General features: G+C 47.4%; 1 long non-coding RNA gene across 1 annotated transcript; it reads left to right on the forward strand.

Moving 5' to 3' along the window:
- The first annotated feature begins 7,074 nt into the window (after positions 1-7,074).
- LOC128312645 (uncharacterized) lies at positions 7,075-16,941 on the forward strand. Its single transcript, XR_008292189.1, has 3 exons — positions 7,075-8,044; positions 13,145-13,454; positions 15,448-16,941. It is a non-coding gene; the product is annotated as an uncharacterized LOC128312645 (long non-coding RNA).
- The last annotated feature ends 2,104 nt before the right edge of the window (positions 16,942-19,045 follow it).

A 19,045-nucleotide genomic window follows, 5' to 3' on the forward strand; every position in this document is an offset into this window, starting at 1 on the left:
CATGAAGCCAGAAGTATGCCACTCAGCAGCATTTGTGATATATTCCATGATATTTCTGTGCAAAATGGGACCCAAATTTTTTCAAAAAAAAAAAATGTTCAACACAGAGCCTTTCCACACACACCGCCCCATCATCACCCTGGAAAGTTCCAAAAGGCCATTTTGTTTGCGCTGAATTCGATGCCTCACAGAAAATAAATTACACGTGAACTGTTAAAGTAGCCATTCCCTAAAGTTAAGATAACTCACATGTCCACACAAAGCAATACAATACATTCTTACTATGGCAATGGTGAAAACATCTGATGAAAGACAATAGATTGAGCACATTCACCTGGGATTCCTCCCCGAATCCCATTAAAACATTAGTAAAGGGATTCTTTAAAGGAACCAACACACAAGGACAAACAGAAGGAGAAACGGCAGAAACAGCATGTTGGAACCTGGAAAGCAGACGGATAAATTGTAACTGACAAGAGTAGAATAGAGAAAGCAGTCTCAAATTTATTTATGCCCCTGGCAGAAGGGGTGAGAGGGGGGCTGAAACCCGGAAGATCAGCTGAAAGCCTGCCCACCCAGCAGTTAGACCCTGATTACTTTTCCCACTCGTGCAATTGGGCAAACGTCCCTTCTGCCCCCAGAGAAGACTGGAGATTGAGTCACCGGGGACCGTAAACAGGACCACTATGCTGGGGGATATCAAGGAAGCAGGGGGAGGGAGGGCCTGTACCAAACCAGAAAATTAAATCAAAGCTTATATATTGCATATGGAGAAACGCAGTCTTCTTCCTCCACTCAGATCTCAGAAGGCTAACAAAAATGCAGAAGGCTGGAAAATTCTTCGTGGGTGGAATTCTCAACGGAAAAGAGCCCTGGGTGCTGACATACTTGTTTTGTGTCCTCCAAGGACAAATGATAGATGGGTAAAAAGGTGCGCCTTGCTTCTCTTACAGGAATACTTAATTTAGAATTAACTTCTGTCAGAGAAAACACAATTTCCTACACTGACTCTCTTATTGCCTGTAGTTTCTATTTCAGAGCAGGGAAAACAGTATACTGCATCTGACACATAGGATTAGCGGGGTAGGGAATCTACTTACGTTTCCGCTACTATTGCCATTCCAAGACAGCTGAACTGCATCACCCTGCAGCAGGATTCTCCACTTCACCTGCAATTAGACCTCCCTGGGGAGTTTTAAAAAACAAACCAATCCCAGAGCCCAGCCTTCCAGAGATTCTGATTTAATTAGTCAGGGAGGGGTCAGGCATCACAGTTGTAAAAACTCCCCAGGTGATTGTCACGGGCAGAAGTTGAAAAACACAGCCTTTCAGTGAAGCTTGTGGTGGACAAGCCCACCCACTCGTGTAATCATAGTATCTAACCCACTTACTAATGTCTACCTTTAAGTAATATGACTGGTCAGACCAGGGTCACCAGATAGCTGAGGAAAATCTCTAACAAGACAGACCAAAACAATCAAGTACAGTGGACCTTTAAACATACATGGGTTTGAATTCTGTGGGTCCACTAACATGCAGATTTTTTTAAATTATTTTTTAACATTTATTTTTGAGAGAGAGAGAGATAGAGACAGACAGACAGAGTGAAGCCGGGGAGGGGCAGAGAGAGAGGGAGAAACAGAATCTGAAGCAGGCTTCAGGCTCTGAGCTGTCAGCACAGAGCCTGATGCAGGACTCGAACCCACGAACTGTGAGATCATGACCTGAGCCAAAGTCAGATGCTTAACTGACTGAGCCACCCAGGTGCCCCTGCAGATTTTTTTTTTTTAATATAATACCGTAGATGTAGTTTCTCTTGTAATTAAGAACATTTTCTTTACCTTACTTTTTGTAAGAATACAGTATATAATACATATACAAAGGCTGTGTTAATCACCTGTTACTGGGAAGGCTTCTGGTCGACAGGCTATTAGGTCAGTTTGGGAGGAGTTAAAAGTTACACGCGGATTTTCAACTGTACAGTGTTGGAACCCGAACCCCTAATTGCTCAAGGGTCAATTGTATATAAAACAATTAGGAGGAAACAAACTGTGCAGAAGAGAAAATCTTGCCATTTGCAACTATGTGGATGGAACTGGAGTTAGTGAAATTAGTCAGAGAAAAACAAATATCATATGACTTCACTCATATAAGTAATTTAAGATACAAAACAGATGAACATAAGGGAAGGGAAGCAAAAATAATATAAAAACAGGCAAGGGGATAAAACATAAAAGACTCTTAAATATAGAGAACAGAGGGTTGCCAGAGGGGCTGTGGGAGGGGGGATGGGCTAAATGGGCAAGGGGCATTAAGGAATCCACTCCTGAAATCACTGTTGCACCATATGCTAACTATCTTGGATGTAAATTAAACAATTTTTAAAAAATTAAAAATAATCTATTTTAAAAAAATAAAAAATTGGGGCGCCTGGGTGGCTCAGTCTGTAGAGCGTCCGACTTCGGCTCAGGTCATGATCTCGCGGTCTGTGGGTTCGAGCCCCGCGTCGGGCTCTGTGCTGACAGCTCAGAGCCTGGAGCCTGCTTCGGATTCTGTGTCTCGCTCTCTCTGACCTGTTCATGCTCTGTCTCTCCCTGTCTCAAAAATAAATAAAAACGTTAAAAAAAATTTTTTTAATAAATAAATAATTAATTAAAAGGTTACCCTGGAGTGGGGGGGAAAGAAGAGAAAATCTTTTGGGGGAAGGAGAGAATCATTAATTTCTCAGGGCTTAGATGCTCAAAGATGCAAAACATTAAATCCATGATATCTGAACAGGACACTATCATTTTTAAAAGAATACTTAGAACCATAATCTTAGGACAGTAGAAATAAAAGTCTCAAAGGTCTGGAAGTTGAAGATGAAAAAAACCTCCCCAAAAGCAGAGAGATAGAAGAAATAAAAATAGAAAGGTAGAGGAAAACTTCAAGAGATTCAGCATCAAAATCATAGGTATCCCAGAAAGAGAGAGAGAAAAAAAAAAAAAAATTCAAGGGCTCCTGGGTGGCTCAGGTGGCTGAGCATACCACTCTTGATTTCAGCTCAGGTCATGATCTAATGACTCATGGTATCGAGTCCCAAAGTCAGGCTCTGTGCTAACACTGAGGAGTCCGCTTAGGATTCTCTTTCTCTGCCCACCCCTGCTCATACTCACCCTCACTCACTCTCTAAAGAAATAAACATTTTTTAAAAAATAAAGATAATCCAAGATGAATGCCCTGAGCTTCCAGATTAAAAAGGCTTTCTAAGTACCAGCATAATGGAGAAAACAAATCTACATTAAAGACAAGGTGAAATTTAAATTTCACACCGGGAGAAGATTCCACAGGCTTCCAGAGAGAAAGAGGAAAAAGGTCTACATGCAGAAGATCAAAAATTATAATGGTATGGAATTTCTCTCCATTAGAGGCTAGAAAACAACGGAACTCAAAACTCTGAAAAGTTATCTTCAATCTAGAATTTTGTTTCTGTCAATTCACTAACAGAATAGACATTCCCAGACTTGCAAGAATCAAAAATGTTCTCCCTCTTGTTACTGGAGATGTTCCACCGAAATGAGGAAGAGGAAGACATGGAACCCAGGAAGCAAGGAGTCCAGCAGAGAGGAAAAAAAGGAAAATACCTAGAAAGATGTGAAGGAAGCTCCCAGAATGACTGCTGTCAAGCAGATCTGGACAGCAACTGACCCAGAGGAGAGGGGAGCTTTCCCAAGCTCCCTTGTAGCTAGGTGTGAACACGTGATCTTAGCCCCACCAACTGGGGATCCACGTGAGATTTCATTTCAAGAGAAATCAAAGAAGCAGGTGTCAGTGAAAATCACTGGGGGAAGATTGGGGGTGCGGGGAGGGACCTAATTTTCAGGAACAAGAGCAGGGAAAGATAGGCATTCCTGACATCCAGCCCCTGCGGTCTGATAACGGACCCTGGCCGTGAGGTCTCCAAACCCAACTCTCCCTTAACCTGGATGGAAATCCTGCAGCTGGTCAACATCCTGTAACGATCTCCTCTTCTAGCTAGAGTGCATTATTTTTGCAACTAAGCACGTGATGAATAAACCATGACCAAATATTTAGGGCTGAATCCATAAGTACACAAAAAAGTAAATCAAAAAAAGGCAATTATTCATTCCAAGTAAATAAAATGTAGAAGAAACAAATAACCACGGTTCATTACATGGGAACAATATTTAACCTTATAAATGAAAACACTGTTATCTCATATAAATTTATAAATGCGTTCAGAAGAGGGGGTAGAGGAAGTTAAGTATGCGTGTTAGGGTGGAACATCTTTTAGTTTCTTATTGCTGTTGTAACAAATTGGTAGTTTAAGTCAATAAAGTCATTTAAAAACTACCCACTTATTTTCTTACCATTCTGGATGTCAAAAGTCTGAAATAGGTCTTACTAGGATAAAAAAATCAACATGTGCGCAGGGCTGCATCCTTTCTGGAGGCTCTAGGAGAGAGTCCGTTTCCTGTTTCATTCAGGTTGTTGGTGGAATTCAGTTCTTTGCCATGGGTAGGGCTTAAGTCCCCATTTCCTTGCTGGCTGTCAGCTGAGGTCTGTTCTGGCTTCTGGAGGCTGCCCACAGTTCCCTGAATCTGGGCCCCCTTCCTGTATCTTCAAAGCCAGCAACAGAGGCTTTGACTCTCTGGCCTTTCCTTCCTTTGTAGTATTTGTGACCCACTCTGCTGCCTTTCAATTTTAAGGACTCAGGTGATTAGGTTGAGCCCACCCAGATACCCCAGGATAATCTCCCCATGTTAAGGTTCTTAACCTGAATCACATGGGCAAAAATCTCTTTTGCCATATAAGGTAACACATTCACAGGTTTGGGAGATTAAGGCATGGACATCTGGGGGCTGGGGACAGAGGAGGTTGAAATAGGTTAAATCTCCATCTTCCAGAGGAGGAAGTCATCAGTGTCTAAAATAGAAGCATCAAGAAAGTGCAGCATAAACACTATAATACAGATGCTGAAACCAGAAGACATCTCTAGAAAAGCCGAAAAAATTACCACTGAGCAGCAAGATGGGGGGCAGGGATAGGGTTTTGCAGTTTTTACATTATAAGCCTCAGAGGGCACTATTTAATTTTTAATTTTTAACCATATACCTTGTTAAGCTGTGTGTACATTGCCTCCAGGATAGGAAACACACCTGTGTTCAGTCTATTCTCAACTCAATACTTCTAACACTTCTGATCACTAAATATGGGGGGGGGGGGGAGGGGGCTGTGGGGGTGGTTCCCATACCTCCAAGCAATTCTCTGACACAAGTTCAACCCCACAAAACAGCCCACCATGCTTCAGACCCCATCCTAAATCCAAAAGTTGTTACCTGTTCTTCTGACCTATAGGCTATAAATTACAAGTTCCCAACTAGAGTGACTCAGAACCCAGGAAACCCGTTTACTTCCTAGATAACCGGTTTGTCACAAAGTATACTGAAGGATACAAATGAACAGCCAGACAAAGAGATACATATGGCGAGGTCTGTCCCCAGCATAGAAGCCTCTGTCCGGATGGAGCCCCCATTTTAGCACATGGATGTGTTTTTGTTCACTAATCTGAAAGTTCTGAGAGCACCCTCCTTCTTGATGAAGGCTTTTTATGGAGGCTTCATCAGACAGGCAAGATTGACTAAATCACTGGCCATTGGTGACCCATTCAATCTCCAGCCTCTCTCTCCTCCCCTAAGGTGGGGTGGGGAAGTTCCAAACCTCTAATCTCCTGGCAACCAGCCCCCAGCTGTAGGGGCTTTCCAAAAGGCCCCTCAGTAACATAAACTCAGGTGTGGTTGAAAGGGGCTTGTTATAAATAACAAAAGACACCTTTATCCTCTTACCACTTAGGAAATTCCAAGGGTTTTTAGAAGGTGCAATGAATAGGATAAAGACCAAGGACAGATTTCTTATTATTAACTACAATATCACACCTCCCCATCAGGCTGACCACAGGATCTAAGTGGCTCTGAATCCTCCCAGGTTCTCCTCTGGCTTTTGTACACTCTGGTTCCTCTGCTGGGAACACTCTTTCCTCCAGGCCTCCTCTTAGCTGTTTCCAAACCTCTCTCAGCCAACAACCTCACTCTACTCCCACAGCACCTCACACCTCCCCCATTATAACTGCCCACCCACCCTAAATTGAAACTGCACCCATCCACCTGCTGGAGAAAGCTTACACATAGAAATGAAAACAAGCAGAACCAAGCCAGTGGGAGATACGGAGAGCAAGCACCAATGAGATGCAGTCATCAGCTGGACATTCTTCCCACAGGGCTTGAAGGTAAGAGGATGTGAAGCCTGGAGCTGCTGCAGCCATCTTGTGACTCTGAGGTTAGGGCTTGAAATAGGAACCAATGTAAAGGACAATAGGAACAAGGAAAGAGAGACAAGCCACATCCCAGTGTTATCACAGCAGCTCCCCTTCCACATCTATGGCCTCTGGGATTTCTGGTCATAATGACAACAATTACCCTGAAGCAGTTCTTATTCCAGGCTACACATTAGAATTACCTGGGACACAAGGAAGGAAGGAAGGAAGGAAGGAAGGAAGGAAGGAAGGAAGGAAGGAAGGAAGGAAGGAAGGAAGGAGGGAAGGAGGGAGGGAGGGAGGGAGGGAGGGAGGGAGGGAGGAAGGAAGGAAGGAAGGGGAAAAGGAAAAAGCAGTCAAGCCTGGTCCCATCCCCCTGAGATTCTGATGATTCACATGGTCTGGAGTGGAGCAGCCCCGGGAGGAGGAGGAGGAGGAGAGAAAGGAAAAGGACAAGAGGAGAAAAATAGCATTTCAGCCATATCTTTCTCATTTAGATACACTCGGTCTGATAAAGCCTGGCTCCATGCTATTCATGCAAAACAGACACCAGATAAATTTAGTTTCCTTTCTCCTCCCTATCTGTCTGGAAAAGTGGGAACTCCTTGACATTTTGGTGGAAAGCAGGGGCAGAGACTGTAACGAGAAAGCCTTCATTCTAGAAAGCAAACCTAGGGAACTCTTTTGGGAGAAGGAGGGGCATTCCTTCACTCACTGAGTCAGCGGATGGTCTGGAAACGAGACGCTGAACAAGCCTGGAGGAGGAGGTCGGTAAGCAGGTGGAAAGTGCCTGCTAAGTCAGGGAGGGGGTGGGACAATTTCCCTGAGAGTCATGGGCCCCACTGCAGACTCGCTGTAGGAGTCAGGAGGGAAAGGGGGTGGGCATGGCTGGCTGGGCAGGGAGATCAGCTGACTCAAATGTGTGCAGACGGAGCAAGGCATGCCCTGGTCTCCAGCTGCTGAGGTGAGGTGAGGGAAGGGAGGGCCCTCGGGCCAGAGCATGGAGGTCTCGAACACCTGGAGGGCCGTGGGCAATGCACCAAGCAGTCTGGACTTTGCCCGAGCCAGCTGGACCCAGGAGGCCCAAGAAAACGAGAAAATGCTGGCAAGGGGCAGAGGCTCTGACCATCCCCAGGTCCACCGTAGGTCTGAGAAATACACCCTGAATGTATTTAAAACTGTTTTGGACTGAGCCCCTGGTCAGTGCCGGCTCCTGTCTACACACACTGACGTGGCCCTGGATGGAAGGTGTGAAGGGAGAGCCCTTTGGGGCTTGACAAGACAATTCATGAAACACCCCCACACCTGCCATCTATTTGCAAACACCCTGGGGCAGCTGATGGAAACACTGGCCAGGCGGCTGCTCCTGGAACACGGAGACCTGCTCCTGTCCCTGCAGGTGGCTGCAAACTCCTCAGGTTCTGGCGCAGCAGGCACTGCCTCCCCAGAGAGAGACCTCGTTCTCCTGTCCGAACTCCTTTCTCAGCCTGAGGTGGAGCCCTAACCCTCACCCAGGCTCACCCTGGCCTGTGGGTGACCCACGTGTCCCCTTACCACTGGCGCTCCTCAGGCAGCCTGACTCCTGTCTGCAGGCAGGAAAGGCTCCTCCCAGCTGAACTGCGGAGCCAGAAATGGAGGAAGTCACGGCGACAATAAGAGCAAAACGATACAGACAAAATGTGTTACTATTGCTGACCACTGATGACACTTACACTGTCAACAACCCTACAGGTTAGTACTATTTTTATTATCTCCATTTTACAGATAAGGAAAGTGAGGCCCAGATGGGTAAAGGGACTTGCCCAGTACCACTGGCTGGACTAATATCCTGGTCTCCCAGTCCGGAGTCCACAGCCGCACCCACTTTTGCTCTCATTCAGCCACTCCTGTGACCCCACATCACAAATCCCCAGGCAGAAGACTGCCGTGCTCTCTCTGGGCTCTGACAGGCCAGCATCCTGGACAGCTTAGGCTCTGGCTACAGGACCTTGAGCAGGTCACCATCCTAAGGCCCGTGAAAGGGGGGTGTGCAGGAGGCCTACAGCTGTCCCCACACAGTCCCTCATTGGCATCCCCCCACCAACCACCACCCAAATGCATTTTTAGCCACTCTCTTGGGTGAAGTATAAGGGTCTCTGGCTTTGGAAAGAACTCCAGAGTTTCCATAAATGGACATCAGACAGCCCCTGGTGACACAGGTGATGGCTGGGAAACATTGAGGGGGAGAAGCAGGAGGAAGCAGATATGGCTCTCCCTAGCCAGTGACTTGGGCTTGTGCCGGGTGGGTAATGGGGTCAGAACTGCTCCAATTCCTCCTGGCTTTGAATTCAGCGTGAGCTGTGAACACCTGATGGGGTAGGAGGTCTGACCCTCCCTCTCAAGGGGCGAGGGTTAAATGACCTAATACAGTGAAGAACGCAGAACAGAACCCAGCCTACAGGAGTCGCATGGGCTTTTTCTCCATCCAGCTCTTTCTGCAAATGTCAACTTAGCAACATCTCTGACCACCTGCCCCAAAGTCACCCCCAACCCCGAACTCTCCAACCCCCTCTTCTGCTTTTCTTCCTCTCCTGAGCACTCTTCTCAAGATCAAACCCAGCTTGCCTCTGCGCGGAGCCTCGGCTCATGCATGGCCCTCTAGCCCCAGGCCTGTGGACCAATTTGGGTCCCTTACCCTGGTGAAGCTCCAAACCAGGGCTTCCCAAACTTGAACACGCAAGAGTGATCACCACAGGATCTTGTTAAATGCAGAAATTAAATCAGCAGGGCTAGATGGCCTGGGAATCTGCATTTGTTTGCAGGTGATGCTGATGTCTTTGGCCCTGGGCCAGAATCTAGGCTCTTAGAAATTTGTCCTCCCCATCTCTTCCTCTCTTTTTGCTCCCTATCGCTGTCCCTGCTTCTCTCTGGCTCTCTCCCTGCCCTCTTTCTTCCTGTGTCTCTCCATCACTGCCTCTCTTGATGCCCACCCCCACCTCCCTTCTCAGCTCTGACTTCCATTTCTTTCTCCACCTCGGCCCTCCCATTAGCTACCCCAGCTGTTCACTGGCACCCGCAAGCATCGTCCATCCTGCTGAGCTAAAATGTCAAAACCCCTAATTTTAGGGGGCTCCAGGGACAGTGCCTGCACTCCGTATTTGCAGAGGGAAAGATAACGGTTAAACCAGAAGACCGTTGAATTTAGCTATTCAGAGCTGGGCTGACTGCATTCCCTTGTTAATAACCACGTAATGACTCCTATTAACAGCCCATCAAAGGCAATCACTCTTCTGAAGGAACAAAGGCTCCCACAAGCTATTTTCTCACCGTTTGTAGCAAACGCTCCCCTTCCACACCTGCATCCTGGCCGCTCTCCCTCTTCAGAGGGCAAATCTTAGAGATCTGTCTTCTCCTGGCCTTCCTCCAGCAGCCTCTCAGCTGTCGCTCCTGGCCCACCCTTCCCCTAGGCCAGGCTGGGAACCTGGGGGAACCTTCACGGTCTTTTCCTCCGGCTCAGTTGGTGGGGACATTTGAAGGAGGCACATGGAATCATCAAGAATAGATACAACCAGGGGCGCCTGGCTGGCTCAGTTGGTAGAGCATGAGACACTTAATCTCACGGTTGTAAATTTGAACCCTGCATTGGATGTGGAGATTACTTACTTTTAAAAATCTTAAAAGAAATACATACAGGGACGACTGGGCGGCTCAATCGGTTAAGTGTCCAGCTTTGGCTCAGGTCATGATCTCACGGTTCATGAGTTCGAACCCCACATCGGACTCTGCTGTCGGTGCAGAGCCTGCTTCCCGTCCTCCGTCTTCCTCTCTCTCTCTGCCCCTCCCCCACTTGCATGCACTCCCTCCGTCTCAAAAATAAACAAACATTACAAAAGAATAATACATACAACCAGTCCTGCAGAAATACTCGCAAATGCCTGTGTTTGCAAGCATATTCAGTGCAGCATGGATTGTAAGAATGGAAAAACAGAAACTACCTCCATGCCCATCACTGTCAAATACAATACTGGACAGCCACGAAAGAGGATCGCAGCTGGCTCCATTATGGCCTCAAACTTTCCAGTTGGGTTCTTCTTTCCAACTTCTCTCTGGGCTCAGGTGGAAGGTCCCAAGGGCAAAGCAGCCCCTGAGGCAACCGAAACTACCCCCTCAAGAAGCAGGGGGACCAGCCCAAGCCAGCAAGGCCCACCCATGATTGACCCCAAGACAATGACCAATCTGCCCTTCACTGCCCACCTGCACAGACTCACCCGCCTTTGCCCCACATTTTCCTTATATAAACCTGGCAGGAATCCCGGCACTTTGGAGACAGTCCTTGAGATATTGGTGTGCTGTCTTCCCAGTGTTGCCCTCACTGAAATAAATTCCTTTCTTGTTCCACCACCGCTCATTTCTCTGCCTTCGGATTTTGTCAGTGGCGAGTGGCTGCACCTGGTCTGTTTGGGGTCCCTGAAGCTAACTTCTCTTGCACCCCTGTGCCCCGGCTACAGCTTTAAAAACAACAACAGTGATAGGCCTACACTGAATTCACTTGCTGCAAACCTTCCCCTGCTCTGAGCACTTTGTTATCTCATTTAACGTCACAACAATCCTGGCACAGTTATTTCCCCGTTGAGGAAACCAAAGCTTAGGTGTATTGACCTATTTTTGCCCAAAACTGAATTCCACTCCACAGCAACCAATCTCTCTGTTCTTTAAGCAAATTTTAGTTGTTTTTTAAAGTAAAGACCACAGAAAGTTAAAAAAAAAAAAAAAAAAAAAAAAGCTTCTAGAAAGTAACTAGAATATCTTTGTGACCTTGGGGGGGGCAGGCAAAGATTGCCTGAGCAGGACATAGAAACTAAGCTCCCTGCACTTCAGAACAAGCAGTGGGTATTAATTGCCCATTTACTCCCGTGCATGTTCTCTCCTCACACACAGGGTAAGCAGAAGGACTGCCCAGCGGAACTGGCTCAGCATATGAAGTTCTACTTTACATTTCAGTTCGGGACTGCAGCAGGAAACGAGAAGGTTAGAAACTCAGGGAAGGGGGAACCCATCGCTGTGTCACTGCCAACCGAGGCCTGATCATCCGGGTGACGGACACCAGGGGGCACCCTTCGGACAGTGTGTCCAGCCCTGACCCGCAGCTCTGGCTGGCGTTAATTGGCCATTTGTTTCCCCACTGTCCCTGTTCCTCCCTTCATCTCTGGCAGGGAGGTGACAGAGGATCAGAATTTCCTGGAGAGGTCAGCAACCAGGAGGAAAGGCTGAGGTACCACTGCACCACCCACAACGCCCCTCAGTTCACAGAATGCCTTCATCTCCTCGCCTTAACCTCACCTGGTCTAGAGTTTCTACCCCCCCTCCCCCCCCCCCCGTGTCATTGACAGTGCAGCTGAGGTTCAGTGAGAGTATAGTGACATGTCTCAGGTCTCTCAGTGGCCAGCAAAGCCCAACGCCAAACCTGGTGCCCAGGGGGCCCCTGCTGACCCCTCCTGCCACCTCACTGCACTCGTTAGATCCCAGCTGCCAAGAGGCTCTTTGGTTACACGGTTCACAGACACAAGTGTGGGCAAGTATATAAACCCAGCTGAGGGTGGGGGTGGGCATGATACTGTATTATGGATACACGTCATATCCATTGGCAAAGTCATAGAATGTACAACACCAAGGGGGAACAGTGTGATAAACTATAGACTCTGGGTGGTAATGTTGTAACAAACGTACACTCTGGTGGGATGTTGATAAGGAGGCTGTGCGTGTGTGGGGCAGGGGCATATGGGAACACTCGGCCCCTTCCTCTCAGTTTTGTTGTGAACCTAAAACTGCTTTTTTAAGCAGTTTATTTACTTGGGGGGGGGGGTGCAGAGGGAGAGGGAGAGGAAGAATCCCAAGCAAGCTCCGCACTGTCAGCGAAGAACCAATGAGGGGCTCGGTCTCACCAACCACAAGATCGATCATGATCTGAGCTGAAATCAGGAATCCGAGGCTGAACCGCTCCCCCCTTCTCCGCCCTGCTGACTCTAAGCAAATCCTCACAGTTCCTGTGAAGTTCTCATACGGTGCAGGCCCCCAGCTGAAAGCAGCAGCCTCTGCCCTTCAAAACCAAAAGGTGCATTTTTTTTTTTTTTTTACCATTTTAAGGGTACAAATCAGGTAAGTTCTGAAAGCAACCTTCTGCTTGTGGTGGGGGGGAAATGTGAGCAGGACCAACACCAGCCCCATCTGCCCAAACACCAGACTTGCCCTCTGAATATGAGCTGCCCGAGGGTTTGAGAGCTGTCAGTGGGCAGGGTCCCACATGGTTAGCCCATCTGGGGGCAGTCACAGGCTGAAATCCGGGCCTCCCGGCCATAGATCCTAAAAGGCAGTGCAACCCTGTTACACTGTAAACTGGCATTCTGTGAACTGAGGGTCCCTGAGAATGCTGCTTTACCTTCTTTATTCCATCCTTACCCAGTGCTGTGAGGGAGACTGAGCAGGGAACATTGCTCCCATTTTGCAGATGAGGAAATGAAGGGCCAGAAAGTCACATGGCTCTCCCTAGACACCACCCACCTAGGGTGCCCCGTGAGCACTCTGCCTGCCCTGCTCTGCCTCTATGCAGGAAGTGACTCACTCTCTCTCTCTCCTTTCTCTCTCTTTTCTTTCTTTCTCTCTCTCTTTTCTTTCTTTCTTTCTTTCTTTCTCTCTCTCTTTCTTTCTTTCTTTCTCTCTTTCTTTCTTTCTCTCTCTCTCTCTCTGTCTGTCTCTCATCACAGCAGGCCTTGGGGTACCTCGAGCAGCAGAGTCAAGGTCTGGGAGGTGTAGGGGGAAGGCCTGTGCCCACCCTGATGGCTTCTCTCTCTTCAGCAGGTCCCTGGCCATGCTCCAGCAATGTGGCAGCTCAGTTACTGCTCCCAAAATGCCTCTGCAGCTGTCAACTCACCCCAAGGATCTTTATTTATGGAACCAGGGTGCCTTCTTCAAGAAACAGAAATGACGCTGTGTGCTGGCTGGGAAAGTTGCCTCCGGCTTCTTCTACCTTCAAGTCAGAGCCAACGGCACCTGGAGCAGGTAGAGCGAGCCAGCCAGTGAGCCTGGTGGTCAGAGCTACACTGACTTCTCCCGCAGTCTCTACATGGCTGAGACCACAGCCCGGCTCCAGAGGTCGGCCACACAGGTCAGACTCTCCTGACTGGCTGTATTTGGATGGTGGATGTGTTTTTATGGCATAAAAACCAGTTGGCATTTTCTCCTTCTGTAAACCAGGGCTGCTTCTAGAGAGGCTAGGAGGGATAGGGGGAGAACACATTCACATTACCAGGGGGAGACCTCAGAACACAATGACCATGACCACAGAAGCTGCCAGACATTAAAATCTCAGTTTTGTCCTTCAGGAGGGGATGCCCAGCTTCCAAGCCCCTGGTCTATCTTTGGGGAATTGTCTACTGTTGTAAGCTGAATTGTATCCCCTGCCCACAAAATTCATATGTCGAAGTCCTAACCCTCAGGACCTCAGAATGGTAGGGTTCTCGGCTTATCAATTAGGGAATACCAGAAATGTCTGTCCAAGCAATATGGTTTGTGCTGACACCTGCTTTCCTCCTGCATGTCTGAAATTTTGGTAACACTAGGCAGAGGGTACCTATGTAACTGACCCCTAATAAAACCCCGGACTCCTGGGCTCAAACAGCTTCCGTGAGAGACAACACTCACACCTGCTGTCACAATCTGATGCTGGGGCCCTGTGTCACTCCCTGGGTCAGGACCTTGGGAACTTGTGCCTGGTTTCCTCTGGTCTTTGTCCCATGTGCCTTTTCCTTTGCTGGTTTTCTTTGTATCCTGTTGCTATAGTAAATCTCAGCCATGAGTATGACTATATGCTGAATTCTAGGAGTCTTTCTAGTGAATCACCAGGCCTTAGGGTGGTCTTAGAAACCTTTCACATGCCCACCTAGCCACCCACCCCCATCAAAGATGGCCTTTTGACCCTCCACTCATTCAGGCCATGTTCTCAAGCTCTGGTCCCAGACCTCTGTCCCAGCACCACATCTCAGTGGCCTGCATTAGACCAGGCTAGGGAGCCTGCTAACCACACAGGTTCCTAAGGCTCACCCTACTCTACTCAGTGGGTCTGGTGCCGACCCAGGAAACTGGGTTCTCCAGAAGGTTCTGATGCCCAGTCAGGCTCAGGAAGCCCCTGGTTTAGAGGAAGACCTCATGGCCCAGAAGCTGGACAGCTGAGGTTCAGCACCTGCTCACACACTGACCTGAGGGGCTCTCTCAGGAATATTTTCTCCTCAGGGCTTCATTTTCTTCCACCACCAAACGAGGGGTTTGGCCCCATTTCAGGGCTCTCAGTATTTTGGTGCACACAGATCCCTCCATGAATCTGACCAAAGCAATGAACCTCTCCTTAGAGCATACACCTGCACATGTGCGCGCACACACACACACACACACACACACACACACACACACAGGCACACACAAAAGCACAATTTTGTCTCCAATTTAGGAGCCCTAACAAATTCCACATGAAGAATCCCCTGGCCCGGATCACCTCTCAGGCCACCCATCTCTCATGTGCTAGGATCGTACCAACAACCCGACCACTGTCACCTGAGACCCACGAGTTCAGGGACCAGTGTTTTCGTACCAGTTCCCTAATGTCTGTAAAACTGCAAACACTGAGACTAATTTTCTCTCTGCGGCGGTACAGACAGAGATGTAGGGTTAGATTCAGTATGGTTATTGAATTTCCATATTCAGACGTGTGCAACCAAGGTCCAGGACTCCTCGGGAGCCACTCAGTTCCTGATAATCAGATTTGCACTGCTGTAGCCGATTCTCAGCCTTTTCCGCCAGGTGGAATAGAGGCTCGGGTCCTGCACTGGGTCAGCCCCGTTGTCACTGCAGGTCCCAACCGCCTTTGAGTGCAGGCAGAAAGTAAAGAGAGAGATGCAGGACGGATAGATATCACCTCCTCTGAGAAGCCCTCTTGAGCCCCCAGGCACAATTAATTCCTGCTTCCGTTGGGCTCTGGAGCACTTGGTGTTGGCTGCCATGGCAGCCTTAGAGAGGGTCCAGCTGGTATTACGGTTCACTGTGTACTTATCTGCCCTCCCCAGACTGTGAGCAAATTAAGATGTAAACTCATCTCTGTATCCCAGGCCAGATGCCTAGTAACCACGGCGTGGAACGGAGGAGAGTATCACAACCCAACTGCCTCTGAGCTGCCCGCTGCTTCTCGGGTACCCGGGAGGTCTTGGCAAATCACCTCCCTCAGCTCCAGCGGTGAGCCCCTGACCAAGCCCTGAGCGATCAGAGCATCCAAACGCCTGACCACAGTGACGGGTTCAGAGACAGGCACATGACCTAAGTCAGACCAATGAGATCCAGTCCTGGGGTTTGTGTGCAAACAGCCAGAAAAGAGACATTACCTTCCCACGGAGGGCTCTGAAGCTGACTGGGTGGAAGCCTGATCCTCAGGTGGGATCAAGTGGAGCAAGTGCCTGAGACGAAGGCAGCTCAGAGGACAGCAATGCTAAGCTGCTAAGCGGTGAGGAGAAAGGCAGAGTCCTAATGATCTTGTTTGAAGCTCTGGATCCGGCCATATCTGAGGCCAGTGGCACCCTTGAGCTTTCCAGTTTCATCAGCCAACTAATTCTCCTTTTGCCTGAGCCAGTCTGAGATGGGTTTCTGTCACTCACAACCAAGAGTCCTGGATAAGGACTCCCAGATTCCTAAGTTACCTGTGGTTTACCAGAATGTCTAGGAAGGTTACTTGCTGGGGCGCAAGGCAGTAGTGACTTGCTCAAGGTCGTGAAACTGCTTCGTGAGAGAGCGGAGACCAGAACTCAGGCTGCTTGGCTTGCAGACAGTTTTCCATATGACATCCTGCCTCTTCTCCTGTCTAGGGGTCTGGCATTGGCCCCAACCAAAGCTACCCTAAAGCCAACATATGGAGTGAGATGCTCACTTAGCAACACCCACCCCACTCTCAAGCCATGGCAGGGTCCAAACCCCAGACAAGCAGAGGTGAAAAGAGAGCTGCCCCATAGCACTCAGAGCAGAGGCTGTCTCCAGCCTGAAGGTGGATTTTTCACCTGCACTTGAATCTGGAGTCAGTGGGGAACCAGAGAGAAGGGAAAAGAGAAGAGTCCCGAGGGGTCGTCTCTAGTTTGTCCCTTGACTCAGCTGCTGCCACTGGGGAGTCAGCCTCAAGGACTCACACACCAGTTACCGTGCCTGCTGACTTTGCTGGCGAAGCACTCTCTGTCCTTGGACCTACACACTGGGCTGGGGAGGGATGGTTTGCCCCAAATTACAGAGCATAACTGCCCACAGTGATAACTATCTGCCTGGCTCCCGTGCTCAATGTCATGATGTTGAGAGTGCGGCTGGAAATCCTGAGAATAAGCTTTTCTCCTTTGTTGGCTAACCTCTCCTTATTGTTGTCATTTCCTTGTATTGTGGTTTGGGAATATAGTCTATATATGATAGTCATTCTTTAATGTTTGTTGAGACTAGCTTTGGGCCAGTAAGTGATCAATTTTTGTAAATGTTCCCCATATGCATGAAAAATATGTATTTAAATGACAAATTCAAGGTTAGTATTCTCTATGTATTCATCCTACCAAGGCTGATAAAGATGACATTCAAACTTTCTGTGTCTTTACTAATTTTTTTTGTCTACAAGAGCTCTTATGTTCTAGAAAGCTGTAGCAAAATCGCTCACTAAAATTTTACACATTTCCATTTCTTCTCATAATTCTGTGTACTTTCTGTATATTTTGAAACAATGTTGGTAGGGGATACAAGTCCAAGTATATCTTCCTAGTAAACTGTTCCTTTGACATATGACCTTATGACTGACATAATGATATATGATTGACATATGATTGACATAATTTGACCTTATGAATGACATAAGGAAGGCCCTGTTTCTCATTCATTTTGTGTGATAATAACATTGCTACATTGGTAGGGAAGCCTGGGTGGCTCAGTCAGTTAAGCGTCTGACTTCGGCTCAGGTCATGATCTTGCAGTTCCTGAGTTCGAGCCCCGCCTCGAGCCCCGCCTCGAGCCCTGTGCTGACAGCTCAGAGCCTAGAACCTGCTTCAGATTCTGTGTCTCCCTCTCTCTCTGCCCCTCCCATACTCATGCTCTGTCGCTCTCTTGTCTCTCCACAATAAATAAATGTGGAAAAAAAAATTTTTTTAAAAACCAACATTGCTACACTGTCTTTCTTTTGGTTAGTAATTGTGGGACGTACCCTCTCCCATATCTTTCTACCTTCTATCTTTCTACTGTTTTAAATGAGCCACTGTTGGCTGCACGAAGCTGGATTTGAGGTGTTGGTGGTGTTGCATTTTTTAACCTGTTCTGGAATTTTCTTTTAGGTATCCAGTACAATCCACCTACATGTATTGTAATGACTAAACTATTCAGATTTCCTCTATCATCCTGTTTTGTGTTTTCCGTTTACCTTGCTTTTTCTTTGCTTTTTTCTCCTTTCCTGCTTTTTATTGGATCAGAGTTTTTTTTAAAGATTCCTCTTCTACTGATTTCAAAATCACACATCTTTTTATACTCTTATAGCTAGTTCATAGCATATTTAAAATGAATACTTAAGGGGTGCCTGGGTGGCGCAGTCGGTTAAGCGTCCGACTTCAGCCAGGTCACGATGTCGCGGTCCGTGAGTTCGAGCCCCGCGTCGGGCTCTGGGCTGATGGCTCGGAGCCTGGAGCCTGTTTCCGATTCTGTGTCTCCCTCTCTCTCTGCCCCTCCCCCGTTCATGCTCTGTCTCTCTCTGTCCCAAAAAAAATAAATAAACGTTGAAAAAAAAATTGTTTTAATAAATAAATAAATAAATAAATAAATAAATAAATAAATAAATAAATAAATAAAATGAATACTTAACACGGTTCCAAGTTAAGCAATGTCACTATCCTCCACCCCAGTAACACAAGGACCTCAAAAACCTTTGCCTCCAATCTCACCAAGTTGTTGTGATCTATTACTTCAGTCCTGTTTCTGAATCCCCAGTACTGGTTGTTAATTACTGGTTTTATATGCCCAATGTTTCTTTAGACTTATGTACATAATTATCATTGTCTCAAATTACTTCTTATGTCCCACCTTTTGCTTCTAGGCTAAACTCCATCTTAATGAAGAACATCCTTTAATGATCCTTTCAGGAAGGGTCTATGAGCCTTCGAATCTCAGAGTTTCTTCGAACATGTCTTTTATCTGCCCTAACTCTTGGCTGGCTACAGACTTTTTGACTGACAATTATCTACCGTGGCATCTTTATTAGATACAGTAAAATCTTGGATTGCAAGTAACTTGTTCTGTGAGTGTTCTCCAAGACGAGCAAACATTTCTAATAAATTTTAACTTGATAAACGAGTGATGTCTTACAATACAAGTAGTATGTGACACTGAATGTCACATGATTACAACTGAGCCAATGGTTCTTCTCTCTCTCTCTCTCTCTCTCTCTCTCTCTCTCTCTCTCACTGCAGGATTGTGGGTGATCGTCTCCCATGCTCAGATGCTCAGTCTCAGGCTGCAGTGTCTAGTAGAAATCAGTGATTTTTCAGAACATTGGAAGGTGCCCACAACTGGCAGTAGTGTATTTTTTGTCACTTAAAAGCACCTATGGACAGTCCTTTGCTTTTCCATACAAGAGTAAGCTTGGGATGGGAATGCTTTGCTTCATTCTAGGTCACACTGCCTGCAGATATAGACCCTTTTCTCTGCTGC

This window comes from Acinonyx jubatus, chromosome D2 (assembly GCF_027475565.1).
Source record: "Acinonyx jubatus isolate Ajub_Pintada_27869175 chromosome D2, VMU_Ajub_asm_v1.0, whole genome shotgun sequence".
NCBI classification, from domain to species: Eukaryota; Metazoa; Chordata; class Mammalia; order Carnivora; family Felidae; genus Acinonyx; species Acinonyx jubatus.